A 17,635-nucleotide genomic window follows, 5' to 3' on the forward strand; every position below is an offset into this window, starting at 1 on the left:
ACTACACCCCGGTCTCTCACTCTCTCTCTCTCTCTCTCTCTCTTTGCCCCAAACGCACCTCTGTCTTCCTTCGCCCGTCCAGTCACATCCTCCATCAAAACATTTCCCGTCTTCAGCTGTTTTCCGGAGGCGGTTAAGGAGATGTGTGAGCAGATCCTTGGCAGCGCTCTGTGCGGGGCTGCAGTACGCTACGGCATGGGACTCCTCTACACTAGCGAACATCCATCCGCAGTGTAAAGTGCTGTACCGGACTTAACCCTCGCCGCGCCGCATCCCAGCCATCTATCAGCTCTCTGCGTGGGGGGGACACAGGCACACCCCTCCCCCAGGTGTGCTGCAATACCGGCATAAATTATGCTCCAAGGGTCATTGACAGCTCCCTGAAAGTCACACCGTCGCTCAATTAACACTGGGCAATACTAGACAGGTGAGACGAGTGCATTTCTGTGACTGCACAGGTTTAGAAAATGCAGTTTTGCACAGTTAAATACTAGGATAAAATCGAAATGTCAATAAGGCTGCACAATATATTGCCCAATTATCATTATCACAATATTACGCACTATCCATAGTGCAACAAGCCACAATATTTTGCAAAATTGATCTAACCAAGATTTACAGTTCAGTTTTGTTATGATTTTCATTTTGTTGGCTGATGGGTCCCGTTATCATATTTTACTATCTTTTTTCAGTCTACTTTTGACACACAATTTGATGATTTGATGTTGTCATTGCAATATTCAAGACAGTTATTGAGTATTCTGATCAGATTGTAGAGCCCTAGATGTCAATTATTTTACACCCATTTTGAAAGAGGGAAACAACTAATATTTAGTCATCACCTGGTTGGCCAGTGCAACATAAAAATATAATAATATTTACTGCAGTCAAAACAGATTTTTTTATCTGTGATTCTATTTCAACAATATTTTGATAGATACGTGTAGCTACATTGTGACAGTCACTAAAAAACAACATCAACACTACACCTGCTAACAACGTTACTGTGCGGCACCCAATAAATCACACCAAAATAAACTGGACAAGTGAGAAGTTGAGAGGGAAGCACGGAGGCACTTGTGATTTTCCACTTTCCACGTGGTAGGTCGAGGATATCCATCATCCCAGCACAAATACTAGAGCAACATGGGATTATTTAATAGCTCTGTATAGATTTATTGATTGGAGTTTGAAGTAACTGGGCAGCTGAAGGTTACTAGCTCCCGAGTAGTTCAATAAGATCAACGGTTATGAATAATGGACAAAACCACAGAGGTCTAAATTGTAGCATGGCATCAAATAACCCCTTCATTTGGCAAAAAGGAAAGCTAAAGTAATGTTTCGTCTGCATTCACAAAAGTCTTTGAGGGAATCATTTGTCCGGACTTCAGACAAGACCAATAGGTTTCCTCCACCGAAGCAGACGGCACGCTTCACTATGTAAATTTACCCGAAGGCATTTTGACGCATCTACAATATGGGCCAAGCATTAATTTAGGCGTTTTAATGAGCAAAAGAATGCTCAAATAAAAAACAAGGCACGGAAAACTGAATCAATGTTATTTGAATTTTTAACAAGAAACAGTGTTGGAGGCTAAGCTTTACATCAGTCAAGTGACTCCACGTTGGTGTAGAGACGAAGACATGAACAAGGCCGTCTAAGTCCTAATAGGATCAGGCAATATAACCTCAAATCAATATTAGGTCTAAGTGGACACTTTACATCAATTACAATTAATAATTCACATTAGAAGTGGGGACACCTGTGCAGTCCATGTCAAAGTTTCATTCTCAAGCAATCATAGTTCTACATTCTTTTTTTGGAAACCATCTTATCTTTTAGGAACAATTACATGTTTATTACATTTTTAGAATTTAGATATGCTATTGTGTTTTTAATCTCAAAAGAAATGTACTTTTTGTTCATGTGTAAAAAAGGCCTAGTCTCCCAAACAATATACTTTGAAAATGAAGTTTTGCCTGATGAATAAAAGTTAAGAGAAATATAAATGGTGGGTCTATGATGGTCTTGTAATTAGTGACCAACAGCCATGAACCCTGACTTGCAGTAGCAATGGTTAGCAACTTTGTGACTCGGGACTAAACCAAGGCCTTGCGGGTCGTGACATCCACTTATCAGGAGCGGATAAGGATGGTTTGGGAAAGGCCTGACAGACACCCTGGTCACCGTTGGCAACAGATCCGGAGTTAAATTTACATCCCCGACTGCAGCGGTCCAGCACTGGTGACAGATTCCTCACATAACTAGGGCTCAGTCAGACTTCTGCCATGGAGGGAACTCAAAATGAATCATTTCCCCCATCGAGCCAGCAGGCATGTGGAGAACCCGAGCTGCAAATCCTGCTTCCATTCGAACGACTAAATGCAGAAGATAAACTGCCGTGTAGCGCCTGTCATCGTCCCAATAGACCTACAACTAAATAGCCTGTTCTGAAAGCTTGTTAAAAACATTACTTAAGGCCAGTGAAGAGTGAAAAAGATGGTAGAGTGAAGTGTCCTGCAGTCAATTCCTTTGTGTTAAATGTGTCATTGCAACTCATTACACAATGATTTAGTTATTCAGTGAAATAAGGCCAATGATGAGCTTGTTAATATGATTTAGCTCAACATAACATTCAACTGAAGCAACAAACTGAATTGTTGACAATCGCTTGCAGACTGTTGTGTTTAGCTATATTTAGATTCCCAAGTAAACAACCTCTGTGTATGAATGTTGTATGAGATAAAACAGAAAACGTCAGAGTTTTCTCATCTGCTCTCGCTTATGACTGAAAAGTGGACCAAGAAATCAGCTCTCGAGGCCAATCATCCCAGTGGAAGTTATCAGTGGCCCACACAGAGCACACGGGAGGCAGGAATGTGCTGATAAGCCCTGTGCCACTGACCCGGCCGCACCCCGCCTCCCCTCCATCAATGTGATTGAAACAAGGACGGCAGCGCCAATGAAAACCCCAAACGATAAGGGATGTTTCAGTACTGAAAGGGAAAAAGGGGCCTTATACTAAAATGTGATTGATGAGAGAATTTGCAAGGCTTGTTACCTTGATAATCCCGTGCACCTCTTTCAAAAGGGATTTACGATGGACTTGATTTATTCAGGGCCAAAGGGAGCTTCTGCGTCAGTGGAGACATAATGTGAACATGTCATTTGTTAACAGAATCATATCGGACAATGAGCACGTAATGTTGCTGTTTATGGGTTGCCTGCCGCTTTTAAAATGCCTGGGCCTAATCACCTGTCACTAAAATGGCCGTTTAATGTTGAAGTCAATGATGAAAAGCCGTGGCCAGCATTTCAATAAAAAGGAATGAGGCTTTGGAGTCAGAACTCAACGATAGAGCTACCCAGAGGGTACACAAAATTATAAATTCAAACGGAATTCAAGTTAACATCTGGTTGCACTCAGTCCTCAGTTAGTGCCTCCTTGAGATGTTGTTTAGTCCTTGCTGCATCTTCGTTCAGAATTAGTAAATATTTACACCTTGCTGTTCATTAGGAGAACCTTGGTTATTAGTATCGCTGGTACCGTTTTTATTCATCAGCATTTTACAAAGGATTAGTTGCTTTTATGACGTAGTGACATAAAACCTGAAATGTTCTGTAGTACACTTCTCTTAAGTTCAGTTTTAGTGAACCACCCTTTGTTGGGTGTTTTTATTTCATATTTGTTTTCACTGCCATTTCTCTTTCTGATCTATTTTAGTCAAAGTGTGGTTACTTGGCTTAAAAACATACCATGCATCCCATGTCATGCTAATCACAACATACAAAAAGTAAAACATGTCTGTATTACATAATAAATGTAAATAGAAAGGAAGAGAGTTGGCTCTAATGGAAATCTCGCAGTGATACTAATTATGGAAACTGACTCATATAGAAGTGAAGGGACACTTGAGGCTACTGCAGACCCAGTCATTAAATCTCAGTCCCTTTTATTCCAGTAGCAGCTTGAGGCTAATGCTAGCACCAAGACACATGTTCAAAGTCATTTTCAGCATGGCTCTCGCAGCATCCCACCTCCTCACAGTGACAGCATTAATCTTAGAGAGCTGCTGTACCCAAAGCCATCTACTCTGACCTCATTGTATCAATAAAGCCAGACACTTTTATTGGGATCTTTATACGATGTTTAGGCTTTAGAAACACATCACATCTTGGGACACGCAGTCATACAGTATAAATGCAGTACATTGAGCGAATTATCACATTCACCGCTTTCTTCGGTAGTAGGGTTTTACTGACACATAGGATCATGTCGCTGCAGTCATGTTTTACTGAAGTGGGCAAAATATTGAACATGTTTGTCCTTCCAGAAGCACAGTGACTCAGATGACTGCTGCTCCCATGACAGCTTAGGGCAACATGATTTACCGGCCAACATGTATGGCTGTCCTTGGAGCACTAGATATTCTTATCTCCAGTGACATGCTTACCTTAACAGTACAATGCTGTCTACCTTGTGAAGCAAATGTAATCTTACTTTTTACATTTTTCTTCTTTTCTCTATCACCAGGTACACAATGCTCAGCAAAGATCATCCCTGTTGAATGTATTCAACGTTACAGTGTGTTTACAATGTTGCTCAGTATAGTGAAAGTGATTCAAGACATAATTTCTTGTATTGCGTTTCAACCAGTCTAAAAGTGGTGCCCAGTTTCACCTCAACCAGGGTTCACCTGACTATGTCTCTGGTCAGAATAACAGCACTGGCATAATGCAAATTGCATACTTATTTGCATTATGCCATTGCTTACTGCCTCAAATACATCTAGTTAAATGTCTGAGCAAACAAATCACATCCCAAACTAAAAAACAGAAACTCTTAAAATTGGGTGGCCCCCAAGTTTGAAAGTTACATCTGATAATTATTGGACTATTACAAGTTCTAAATTCTATACAAGTGCAATACCAGACTAGATGTGACAAAGACTATCAAGATCATGTTATGTATAAAATCTGAGTCATTTACAGCAAGTAGCAATCAATAAAAGCATACTTTTGTCTCAGTCATTTCATATGCAACAGGTGCCTTTTTATGTTTAGTGCAATCCAGTCAGTGACAGAGCAGTTGTCATCCGGATGATGTAGGCCAAACACCAGTGTGTTCACATGGAAGATGCCACAGATAAACAGCATGTCACTGGTTGAAGCCTATTCACACATCCTAAAAGGCGGGTTGGTATTCAAGTGTCACCAAACCAACGACAGCTAACAAGCTAGCACTAGCCAGCTGCTACCTAGCTTTACCACACAAGTTTTACTAGCTGACCATCAAAACAAGGTGGGTCATCATATGACCTACCCTTTCTTAAGGGAAGCGATGTCATATATACGGCGGCTGATCTCATGTTTCCTTCACCCGGTTGCCTCACACATGCAGGCACTTAATAAATCTTATGCCCTCTTCATACAGCCTTGGTCAAACCAACTCTAGCTGGCCGACATTTTGTTCGCCAGTGAGGCTAGCCACCGCTAACGCTACCTGAGCGCACTTGACGTGAGCCAGCGGTCCGCCTAGTGACAGCTCCACCACAACACATTTTCTTACATAAGCCGCAGTCATAATATGGGACGCCAACAAATAGGACCGTAGCTATTGTTATTTATGCTTTCAGTCAGATGACAACATTACCCAGTTGGAGATGGAGCTAACAATTAGCTGAGCTAGCGAAGAGGTAGCAGTTGATACCTCCACTTGCAGCGTTTATCGCCTGTTCCCGCATAGGGACCCAGGCTGCTCCTGCGGCGAGAGCAAAATGGGTCCCGCATAACGCACTTGTAATATAAGCCAGGAAAACATTCACCTCATAAAAGCAATGGTCCCCACGACGTGCTTGTAAAAATCCCTCAGAGAGAATGGAGAGAGTGTTCTGCTGTGGCTCCAGAGCAGCAGCAGCAGCCGCACTGCAATGGCAGGCAGTCCCCCCTCTGCGCTCACACTTCGGCTGCCTTCACCGCCGCGGCGACACTGACAGGTTCATGTGGAACAGACCATTCGGGTTTGTCCGCGGGGGGACGGCAGGATGCGGAGAGGCTGTCCGCAGCAGCCGCAGCAGCAGCATCAGCAGAGATCCAGCAGCATCCAGCGCCATAACAGCGTGAGAACCATAGTGAGAACACAGCGTCGTTCACACGACACGAGAGGAAAACATATCGAGAAGGCTTTAGGAGCGTCACAGGCAACATCCAAGCCCTGTTCACGCAAGAAATGGATACGGCGATTATAAACCTGTCACAAAGCGCTGATTAACAAAACCGTTACCTTTGCAGCATACCTTGAGGAAAGTCTACATTGGGATGTAAAATCGCGCAAAAGGAAGAATCTTTTTTTATTTTTATTTACGCACATTATTGTCGTGAGACTATTGGTTGGTGTTTGTATACTGTGATAATTGCAGGCATTACTAAGTTGGATAACACACATTTTTACAATAACTCCAGGGGACGATATAGGCGTATCACAGCAATGACATTGCAAAGAGCAAACAAAACAAAGAGAAAAACAACACATGCTTAGAGCAAAATCAGTCTGTATGGGCAGAGCCAAGTTCAGGCACAAATTTCAATTGTAAAATAACTTGTGTGACAAAATTCGAACCTATGAAAAGTAGGCTGTATAAAAAAATGAATCCTGATTTTCCCAAGTAATATGATACTGCACATTAGCCAGTCATTAAGAATGAATGTCAGAACTACTTCAAATAAATGCAAACTTTGTGGGGGGGGGGGGGGGGGGGGGGTCGCTGAGGTAGGCTTTTTAAGTAGTAATGACATGCTGCATAAAGCCATTTAAAATGCAGAGGATACCAAAATCCAGCTTACAGTCACTGGGCTCAATACAGGTTCCCACGGGGCGTACACAATTAATCAATATACAGTAGAATGTAAATTGTGCACTGCACCAAAGCAACTGTTAAGACCCTATGGAGGTTCTGTGCTGGGCTTTTTTTTTTTTTTTACTACAAAGGACCTGTTATTGCAGTGCACCTTGTGTTGTCTTTTATCACTTTGAGGTGTTGTGACCGTTCTTGTCACCTTTACCTGTGGACACTAATGAGCTCTGGAGGAGTAGGGGCTGAATGTTATGGCGGTTGGAGCACAGAGGTCCCCTGCAATGTTGCTGACGTAAGGAGACCCGCTGCGGATTTCATTGGAGGATCAGTGGAGGAGAGAGAAAGATAAAGAGAGCAAAAGGAAGAAAGAGACAGTGAGAGCGAGCGAGAGCAAGAGAGAGAAAGTGGGCAAGAGAGAGAGGCGAAGGCATCTTGAATAGAAGGATGTGAATTGTGGCCAAGGTCAGAGATAAACAAGGGCAGTTTGCATATCTCACACAAAAATAAATAACATACAAAGATGTTGTAAATACACTATTAAATGAACAGATTCCCCTTCGGCATAACCATCACACATAAATAAACCACAAACATGGATCATTAATTGATTAGACTTACAGTAAAATTAAAAGTGTATTGAAAGAAGGATTTAAATATTTCTCTGTCAAATTTATATTGAACATAAACATAAACATTACTAAGCTGATGCCATTTATGTTGTTTTGAGTAGTTGTATAGCATCAAGCAATGAAACATTGTTTAAATTGCATGAGGCTTAGTTTTTCCATGCAACTGCAACACATTTGATGCAAGCTTTTTGTTTTTTTTATCAGTCCTTGAAATACCCCCTTCTGTGTTTGCATCACTGAATCCAACAGCACAGAGGGACTTTCACACGCCAAGCAACAAAAACTATGCAGCCCACTTTCCAGATCAGCATATTTAACGAGAGAAACCAGCATCCAATCTACGGTGCGCCAATGACTGCGGGAACTAATTGCACATTCGTAAAAGGCAAATTAGGAATTCGCAGCGGGTCGACTAGTAGGCTGTTCTGATCCTGATGGCTGATGAGTCGTCCACTTTAGCCATATAGGGTCAAGGGAGTGTAAGAACAGAAACAGTCAAGTAAGCAATCTGGGCTACCCATAAGCTTTAATGATCGGTGCTATCAAATGTCAAGTCTTCTACAGCTGGAGAATAGAAATTGTCAATAGCAAATGTAAGGGGATAAAAGTGGTATTATGTGTCACTGTGCTGCCAAAGATGCAAGTTGATACACAAAACTCAATGCGTCTTATCTTGTTATCGAGTTTTTGCTTCAACAAATTGGAGGAACATCAGTGTAATCCCATAATGGAGCGAGCTGGCCACTGCACAAAAGAGGCAGGATTTTACAGATTTCACTGTAGTTGACATCAGTGACCTCCAGCAGGTGAAAGCAGGATAGCCACAACCGGATATGACTGCATTCTGTTGCCTTGTGGATTTATGCACTTAAGCTAAATATCAGCTTCTCTTTGCAAAGTATTTTTGTATAGAGTTCAACAAACTCTATATAATCCAATATGAAAATACAATGAAAGAACATCTTTCTGTCATTTACTAAAATATGTCAATTGCAAATGTAGAAAAGTTAGATTGTTTTGCATATAACTGTTAAGATTATAAAAAGTAATTTGTATGTTGATACATTCAAGAATATGCAAGTATGTCTCCCATAAGACAATGCCTCTTAGTATTCCAGCCACAACTGTACTTTTGGAGAGTATTTCTAATTTTTGGTGTATATTGTCACATATTATGTAACAAATCTGAAGGAAAAGTCAATTACTTTATGTTTCAGTATCTTATTATCATACTAAAATTAACAGCACATTTTCACAAGGAAACTACTATGTCCATTGCGATCACCATTTCCATAGTGATATGACATGTCTTTATGCCTGACGCAAAAGAATGGCATCAGGCAATGTCAGCACACAACAGCAGGCATATATTGTTACTGTACTGTATTTCATCATTTGTAGGGAGCTGCATCACTCGTGTTTTCACAATTTCTGTGTTGTCCTCAGACAACACCGGTGACCTCTATGCAGCATAGCAGCTACTCCAAACTTGAAGACAGCCAACACATTAGCCATATAAAATTCCATACTCATAGTTTCGTGCCACATGAGGTTACATTGTGCAGAACTGAAAATTCATAGAAAAAGCATATTAGCCAGTAATATATATAAATCTATTGAAAAGTCGATAATAGACAAGTTGACCTCTATATAACCAGTTGTAATAGTTTAAAGACTGACATTGTAAAGCGATGGAGGAATTATTGGAAAATGTTTACTTACTTTCAAGTCTAATAACAATAATAATCATATAAATGTCACAAAAGGTAAACACTTGTTTTGAGAGAGCAAATGCCATTCCATTGTCAATTAAAGTAGTTTATAACATGTGGTGTATCCTTTTGTAAAAATAGTTAAATAATTATAATATCATCATTATATTGCACCATAATTAAACAGCGGTGTAACAGTAGCAAGACTGCTAATGGAGACAGTGGGAAACTGTGGCCACCAAAGAAACTAGACCAAACATACAGGAAACTATTTATTTCAGCGCTATAATCAGCCTACACAGAGCGGAAATAAATAATATCCGAAGATTTCCCAAATGTTCAGATAATCCCTGTGTCATTTTCCCACCGACAGCTGAAGTCAGACAGATCAGGTGACCTCAGCCTGGGTCCGCCGATCATGTGACACAAAGCGTCAACCTCCAAATCCTCTTTGGATCAAACTCCGGCATCATAGACTGAAGCAGAGAAGCAATCACCTAAGTGTGTTTATCCTAGAGGCAATGCTAATAATGAGAGTATTTTAGTTCAGTATATATGATATGCAAGATACTTTTTGTCTATTATACCTAAATCAGATGTTGTCTCGAAAGCCAATGTTTGATTCACCTGTCAGAACATGAGGTAACATTAAAGCTGAAATCCAGTGGGAATAGAGGCTTTTTTTTAAATTTTAGATAGAGATGATCTTAATTTGATATTTACCTAAAACCATACTCAAGTCCTTATTCAAATAGACCAAATATTAAAATTCACTTCAGTCCGTCATCGCCTCAGAACCACTTTGACCTGTGCCGTAAATAATTAATGAATTGCCCATAATGTTTATCTTCCATCAAACAGGCTTTTAAATTACTTTGAGGGCTCTTTTGTTCCAAGGCATCGTCTCGTGAGGGAAACCTATAGCTCAAGACGAGAGCAAAGCAATTAGGCGCTCCCCTCAGACCAGGCCGAGGTGGTGGGTGGAGGGCAGGTGATGGAGGGCAAAAGAGACAGGGGAAAAAACAGATGAAAAAATTACCCAGGGGTAATTTACCGCAGTGCGCAGAGGATACCAGACAACACAATAAATCTTCTCACATGAAGTGGGAATTAATTTCAACAAAACTATAGGTGGACTCGTTGATGAAAAGAGAAACAAAAATACCCTAGATTTAATACTGAATCTAAATGGTTTCTTCCAGTGTAGTTCATAATGATGCAGTGCATGTGTAAGCAATCTCCTCTTGAAATCAATAGTTTTTGTTATTGTGACTATGGGTTTCAGATAACATCATGACATGCTATAGCCCCATAGTGTTAAAGGGAGTCAAATGGGGCAGACTGAACAACTACTGTAAAAGGAAGATGTTGTGGAATGGATGGATAAATGTAGCAGCTAAGATAAATGGACCATGAAGCTAATAATATTCATCATGTTCAAATTTGGATTTCCAATTGGAGTTATCTTGCATACCCTGCCTTGCGACAGAGAGCAGAACATCACATTTCTTTTAAATCAGCGTATTTCCTCTCCATCGAATATTTGACTGACATAAAGCTCCAGTTGTATCCCAAAGAAATTGTGAATCACTTCTCAAACCACTGCCATTGGAGAGGCCTTGTGTCACCTATGTAAACATGGATGTTATGCAGTGAAACCCTGCCCTCTACAGGCCGTCACATGAACATCTGTCTGTGTCAGGTCAGGACTCAGGACTGGGAAGGTGCCCTATAGAGAATACAATGCAGGATGATGAAAACAAAGCGGTAAACATGCATGATGGAAGCAAGCTGACTGACACACAGGGACACGAGACGTAGGTGGGCCTGTCCCGTCGGCCACCATGTTGGGACAGTCTAAAACAGCATATGTTGCCTCCCCGGGCCTCGTACACAGCCCGCATGTCCAGCAAACTCACAAAAATGCCACTTGCCCATATTGCTAAAAATTATGCATATGTTACAAGCCTTATAGTAGAATAACTGAATGTACAAAATAGAACTATAAATGTATCTTTCTACAATTAACAAGGATGTACACAGACTTGGGGGACTTTTGCTATAATAAGAAAGCAAAGAGACCATAACGATACTTCATCCTGCCACTACCTTATTATTATTTTTATCATTGGCATTTTTTTTCATAGTATTAGTTTGCGCAGATCTATAGAAATCGCATGCCATATAGATAATACTTTCATGCTTTCAATAAAAGCTGAGAACCAAGCAACACGTGCCTCCTTCATCATGATGCGTTATGTAACACGACAGGGGCAGTTGTTTTATGCCAAATCCTGCTGTGTGACCCAAAAAAAAAAAAAGGGTCACCTCTGGGACTGGGAAAACAATCCAGTTCCATTCTCTCATAATCGATCAGAGGCCTATGTAATCCGCCTATAGCCACCATGACTGAGGCCGTCAGCGGTATCAGTGATTGATTAAGTTGTCTCGAAAAAAACCTCTCCATTCTTCATGCTCCAACAGCCGGCCACCATCTTGGATCCTACCAATATTGCATCACATTGCAGCTTGTCCTTCACGTGACCCCCCTGCTTAAATGAGTCGTTGGGGGTAATCTGCAACCGATTGTTTTAAACCATTGGGCAATAGTGATAATAACAATAACAATAATGGCAGATTGGGGCAGTCTTGTTAATACCCAAAGTGAATTTTTAGACATAGCGAAAATGGCAGGAGATGTTGCCATGTAATCCACAGCTGCTGGTAGTGGCCGGCCCGCGTAAATCAAGCGGAAAAGTCAATAGAGATGTTGGGATTTATGTCAGTTGGGTCCTGTCTTCTAAAATGATTTGTTGCAGATGAGGGACAGTGGCCCTCATAAAGTTTTCTTCAAATCTTTGACAGGCCAAGGACCCTGCTGGCTTATTACACAGGTTTAAAGAGGGTGCGGTTGATCGGGTTGTGTTCAAATAGGTTTCCTGGGAGATTAAAATATAAATGAAGCTTTGGGGCCAAAAGTGCGATGACAGGCTGTGACTGCAAAACAAAATACATTTTAGCTTATAATAAAAAGAAGGATTTTTGCTCAAGCACAAATACACACAGTAGTCTGGAAATACAATTTACCATATATAATATCTTTTTGCAAATAGATGTATGAAGCAAAAAATAATGTTCATACACTCTAGCACTCTACTTTGTCACAAGCTTGCCCAAAACCTGACTTCTGTATGCTGTCCTTTTTGTCCTCTTTGTCCTCTTGCACACTGCCACCTTTTTACAACTTATTTTCTTTATCACTCCCTTTTTTTCCACTTTGATTGCGTGTTCCATAAAGCTTTACATGAGGAAGTGGCAGTTTGATCTTGTACGTGTAGGGAAAATGCCAATAAAATAAGCTCTATTCGCAAGGTCAGAACAATGTACAGTTATTTCAATGCAATAAAGTTCACTATCCCATCCTTCAGTGCCAACACGGCCCATAATGTCTGACGTAATGGCTTCAGACAGTGCCTACAGTGACCTGCCATATGTCCTATCAGACCTTGTGTGGCTGACCCAGGCAAATTAACATCTGCCGTCCCTGCCCTGCCTCACAATCACACATGGTTTATTCACTGTCTCGTATAGTCACCCACAGCCACTGCACCCTTCCTCCCGAGCTCATCACCTACAGGACAAAATCATTTATCCCTCCAACTCTAGTTCTTACATAACCCACCCTCTCACCTACGGGAAAAGAAGAAAAAAAAAAAGAAAAGAAACACTGCAGCTCCAATCTCGGCGTCTCCTCTTCCTCCCAGTACGACCTCCTACAGTGTTCGTTGTGATAAATCTCTTGTGCCCACCCTCTGCCACGCTCCACTCCTCCCTATCGCTCTCTCCCTCTCTTTCTTGCTCTTATACAATATACTGTATGTAATGGGGCAGTCTAATTTGTGGTGGTGCTGACATTTCAGGAACATCTTTTTAGGTGTTGAGCCAGTCTCAAATTGGCATAGGTCTGCACCTTCAGGGAGGAAAAATATTCAACATTTGCCTGTCAATTGATAATACATCTAATCCATAAAGGCCGGATTCTATTGTGCACGAGTATCTGCTGAACCCCTAAAATGGTCGAGAAAAGTTCTTAGTTAGTTAGGGCTGGCAGATATGACGATAAAAATTGAATCGTAATATGATCCCTGCGACGATTCAGTGTAGTTGTTGATTTATTTGTTTTTTTAAGTCTGTGCTTAAATATAGGCACTTTTTCCCACACACTCCCCCTAAAGGTCAGTGTTGAGATGAGTGACAGGCAGATTTAAGCTATTATAGAGAGGCATGAACCTTTAAAAGCGGCAGACGGGCTTAGTCACCTCTTGAACCAAAGTGAACCTGTACATGAATCGTGATAAATTGGAATTGTGATGAACACTGCACCTAATACGGTGACAATGTCCATTAGTCATACATTAGTTAATTACATTATAATAGACAGTACCAAATAAGTTCTGCCAGTATTTTGGGGAAGATAATTTTGCTGATTTCAATACAAAAATATAATGAGGGAAATACGTTTGTGTCGGCTCTCAGTCGTCCAGGTATTTTCCATCATAGCAGAGATTTTAATATTGTTGACCGGTCAATCAACCCTGTCCAGTTCACGATATTTAAGTCTCCACTATGATATAATAAGGCCAACATTTAGAGCAGTGTCCCTTAATGGACTGAAGCTAGTGTTAAAACAATGCTAGGATTATGAATTAAAAATGTATCTAAAACATATTTTAGACAATAATCTCAACATTACATTAGCCACAGTAATTCTTTGTCACTGTGCGTCGTCCATGACTGGTTATGCAGATGAGCAGACGACATCCCCGCATGGCAACAGCCGCGAAAGCTGAGGGGTCTGTTTAAAATGAAATGATCACATGTGCATACCCTCTATACTTTCAGGCTCCAACTGATGACGTCATAAAAAGATGACTGGTTCTTCAACCGGATCGTCTGGGAACTACACTGGTGCCATACAATACTGGGATATTAGATTGCACCTCGCTCGCAGCCTATGTGTCTCTTATGGGGGACTTCCTCGTGTGCGCCTCTACCTATCTCCATCACCACATGGGAGCAATCGCCGACTAACAGGACCTGAATATGCAGATTGGTTAATTCAGCTGCAGTTGCTTCTCCCTGTGTAAATGCATCTACAGCACTTTCCGAAGACTGAGCAGCGAATAAATGCTTAGCTGGGGCTTTTTTGGTGGTGGTTAGAGAGGGGGAGAGAAGGGGGAGTGCCTCTGTCCATTGGGTAGACTGCGGCCAAGGTTTTTTTAAGAGCGGGATGGGGCTAGCCGGACTAATGGGAGATTAAGACCAAAAGCTACAGCTCGAGCGGTGACTGATCCTGATCTGTTAAGGGGTAATTAATTTAATTGCGTTTTTCTTGTCTTGGCTTTTAGGTGCATCTGCTCCTGCTGATATACCCGCGCCATTATCCTACATCTCACCTGGATAGAGCCTCTGCAGCAGGCTTCCCTCTGAACACGATACGCAAACAGCTGAGAGAGCAGTAAAATGGTGCAAGCAAAACACACACATCCCCCAAATCACAGCAAATAAAATGTTACTGAGCAAATAGCGCCTTGTAAAGATATTGCATAATACAAAGAGGTCACAAGCCAGTGTGCTGGAAGTGAAGGTATGTCAAGCCTTTTCTTACTCCCCGTACTGATGTAGTGCTATGATTACTACAATTTTACACAAATTAAAAGGCAGCAAATAAATAATCAAAACAGTGCTTTCTAAAATCCATGTGAAACAATCTTTATTATATTGATTAAATAAAGCCACACCAATCAGACAGAGCAGGACAAACATTCCACCCGTTGAAGGTAAGTTAAATCAGTAGGAAAAAGTGTTGTGTGAAGAATTTGACCTGAGTTTGACTTGGAGGTCAATATCCATCAAAATGGCTCATGATGACAGGTACTGTCAAGTTATTATAAGTGACATTGCTACATTTTAAACAGTTCTGATAGAAAGCTGTCAGTTTAGATTTGGTTTTATGTAGCGCTGCATATTAAACAGGTGGTCATATGACACAAGACCACCTCATAACACACGATGACATGTGGCGAGCATCTCCTCAGAGCAAATAGTTCCCGGGATTGATTCCCAACCCAGATGGGACCTTTCTGTGTGGACTTTTCATATTCTCTACGTGTCTGGGTGTATTTCCTTCAGCCACTTGGGTCAACACAAAAACATGCATTTATTCAACAGTTATTAAATCCTGACTGCTGCCGGCAGGTTTGAAGGACGGGTCAGTTGCAGTTGCATAACAAATTCCCCAAAATCCCTCCCAAAAAAGTCTTTAAATACAGAGATACATACATGACATCTGTGACCGCAATTGCCAGTATTAGGCGACGGTGAAAATGTTATGACTAATAGCAATATGTACTAATGCCAATGAGTACAACATATTTAGCGCACTGTGTAGTTGATGAATGCAGACAAATAAGTCTCACACAAAAGGCACTGGGTGCATAAAGCCCCTCTCTCCATCTCCACTGTGATTCTGCAGCCTTAGCACTAAAATCTGATTCAAGCTTTCTGTGAACCGGTCCACCGCTTGCCAACACAAATGACAGCGGGGGAGTGGGCCCGCGGCCAGAGTCCTCCTCTCCCCTGACTATCAAGAGAGAAAAGCAATCAAAAGACGCAATCAATATAAACAAAGTCTTAACTACAATCGATTATTTAGCCCCGCTCTGATGGGCAATGATTGTTCTGGACCTAAAATCATACAGCGGCTTGATGAACATGCTCTCCTATAATTTTAAATCAGGTTAAGACCACAGTTAGTTGTTGTGTGACATTTTAGGATGCACTAGAGGAATGCTCTCCTCTCTCCTCAGCATCCTGCAGTCTCATCACTCACTGTAAGGCGGACCGTTACTTCCATCAGCTGCATTTGAGCTTCAGGCTATAGTCAGCAAGTTTTCCTCCACTGCACACACAGACGTGTACAAAAGAAATATACCTCTGAAAGAGAGAAGCTAGGGGCCCTTATAGCCAGCGGAACGTGTTGTCTTGAGGTGGAGAGAGAGTGGCCCCTTGTGCAGTTTGGAGAGGGGGACTGGAGTGGCGGGATATGGAGACAAATGGTAGAGGCACACACAGAGGAAGGAGAGGGAATACATGGACGACACTACAGCTGCGGCTTCATTCACAGAAAGGGCTTTAAATGATCTTGAAGGGCACAAGAGCTGGAGGGCAAATACTATTTGACTGCAATGAATTTGGTTTGCGTCGAATAGGGATAAAACCACCAAAGAAAAAAACCCCATCAAATGTCACATCTCACAACTCACATTCTAAGGGCATCACGGTGGTATAGTAGTTAGTCTAGGACACATATGTCAAGGTCAAGGCAGGCCACATGCGCCCCGCGAGATTATTTAATGTGGTCCTTTGAGGAACATGAATTTCTGAGCATGTCAAAACACAAGTGAGTCTCTAGCTCATTTCTGTGTGGAGTTATGGATTTTTAAAGAAATAGCCAGAATGCTCACTCCAGCCACAATAGTAACTTACCGCCATCGAGTGTGGAGTGAATGAATAATGACTTTATGTAGCACTTTGAGAAACATGTGACACAAGCTGTTAAAGCGCAATAAGTGTAAGCTGTTGTTATTTATGAGGCCACAGTCCTTTACAATATATGCGGCCTGCGACCCGCCGTGGGGGCTGAATTTCGGCACCCCTGGTCTAGGAAATAGCCTGTAATGTATGAAAGTCTACGAAAGGTCATTTGGTTTAACTGTGTAATATCTTAACACAGATACTGAACAGTATCTCTTCAGTGCCCAGTTATAAATGCATAGCTCAATGTAAAAGTATGCATCAAAGCCTTACATTATTAATCTCACCATGATTAACAACTTCTGCAAACTCCAAAGTTTCAGTAAAATATAAGGTAACTGTGCGTTCGGCGCATCAGCAGAAAGTGCCTGACGTTGTTTTGATGCATGTGTGGCGTGGGTTTTGCTGACCAACCCTGGTATCTATAATTCAACAGGCGCAGTGGTTTTGCGGTGATCTTATAATGAGACGTATCTAAATTCAGAGCCGGGTTATACCGCTATCTTCGCTGTCAACGCGATAAAACTCCCCCGAGAGCGAGGGCCAGCAGCTCAAACAACAAGCACATGTATCACGCTGCCTCTGTCTGGGACGTCCCCTTTGATTTGTGCACATCAAAGCACTAATGGGCCGCTTTGTGAGTTATTACGCCTTATGATTTTTAAAGACGCACCACCAAAGGCCCTTTCATCGCGATTTAGGGACTATTAAAGCATAAAGAACAGCGGGGCTTCAACCTTGAGTGAGTGAGTAAAAAACGGTCAGTGTTTGAAATGCGGTCCCCTTCTATTTTTCAGCAAAGACGGGGAGTGCTAGTGGAGCTAGCTTATTTGCTTATTATCG

General features: G+C 41.6%; 1 protein-coding gene across 8 annotated transcripts in view; it reads right to left on the minus strand.

The window, feature by feature from the left end:
* Positions 1-17,635, minus strand: part of tjp1b (tight junction protein 1b) — a 52,908-nt gene that overhangs the window by 20,609 nt on the left and 14,664 nt on the right. Inside the window, exon 1 of one of the 8 annotated variants that reach the window (XM_079567305.1) lies at positions 5,827-6,137. The exons of the other annotated variants lie outside the window; for them this stretch is intronic. The gene's annotated coding sequence lies outside the window, so the exon portion shown is untranslated. Of the gene's footprint in view, positions 1-5,826; positions 6,138-17,635 lie in introns of those variants that run through there. 8 annotated transcript variants of the gene reach the window in all.

This window comes from Gobius niger (genome assembly GCF_951799975.1).
Source record: "Gobius niger genome assembly, chromosome: 12".
Classification (NCBI taxonomy): domain Eukaryota; kingdom Metazoa; phylum Chordata; class Actinopteri; order Gobiiformes; family Gobiidae; genus Gobius; species Gobius niger.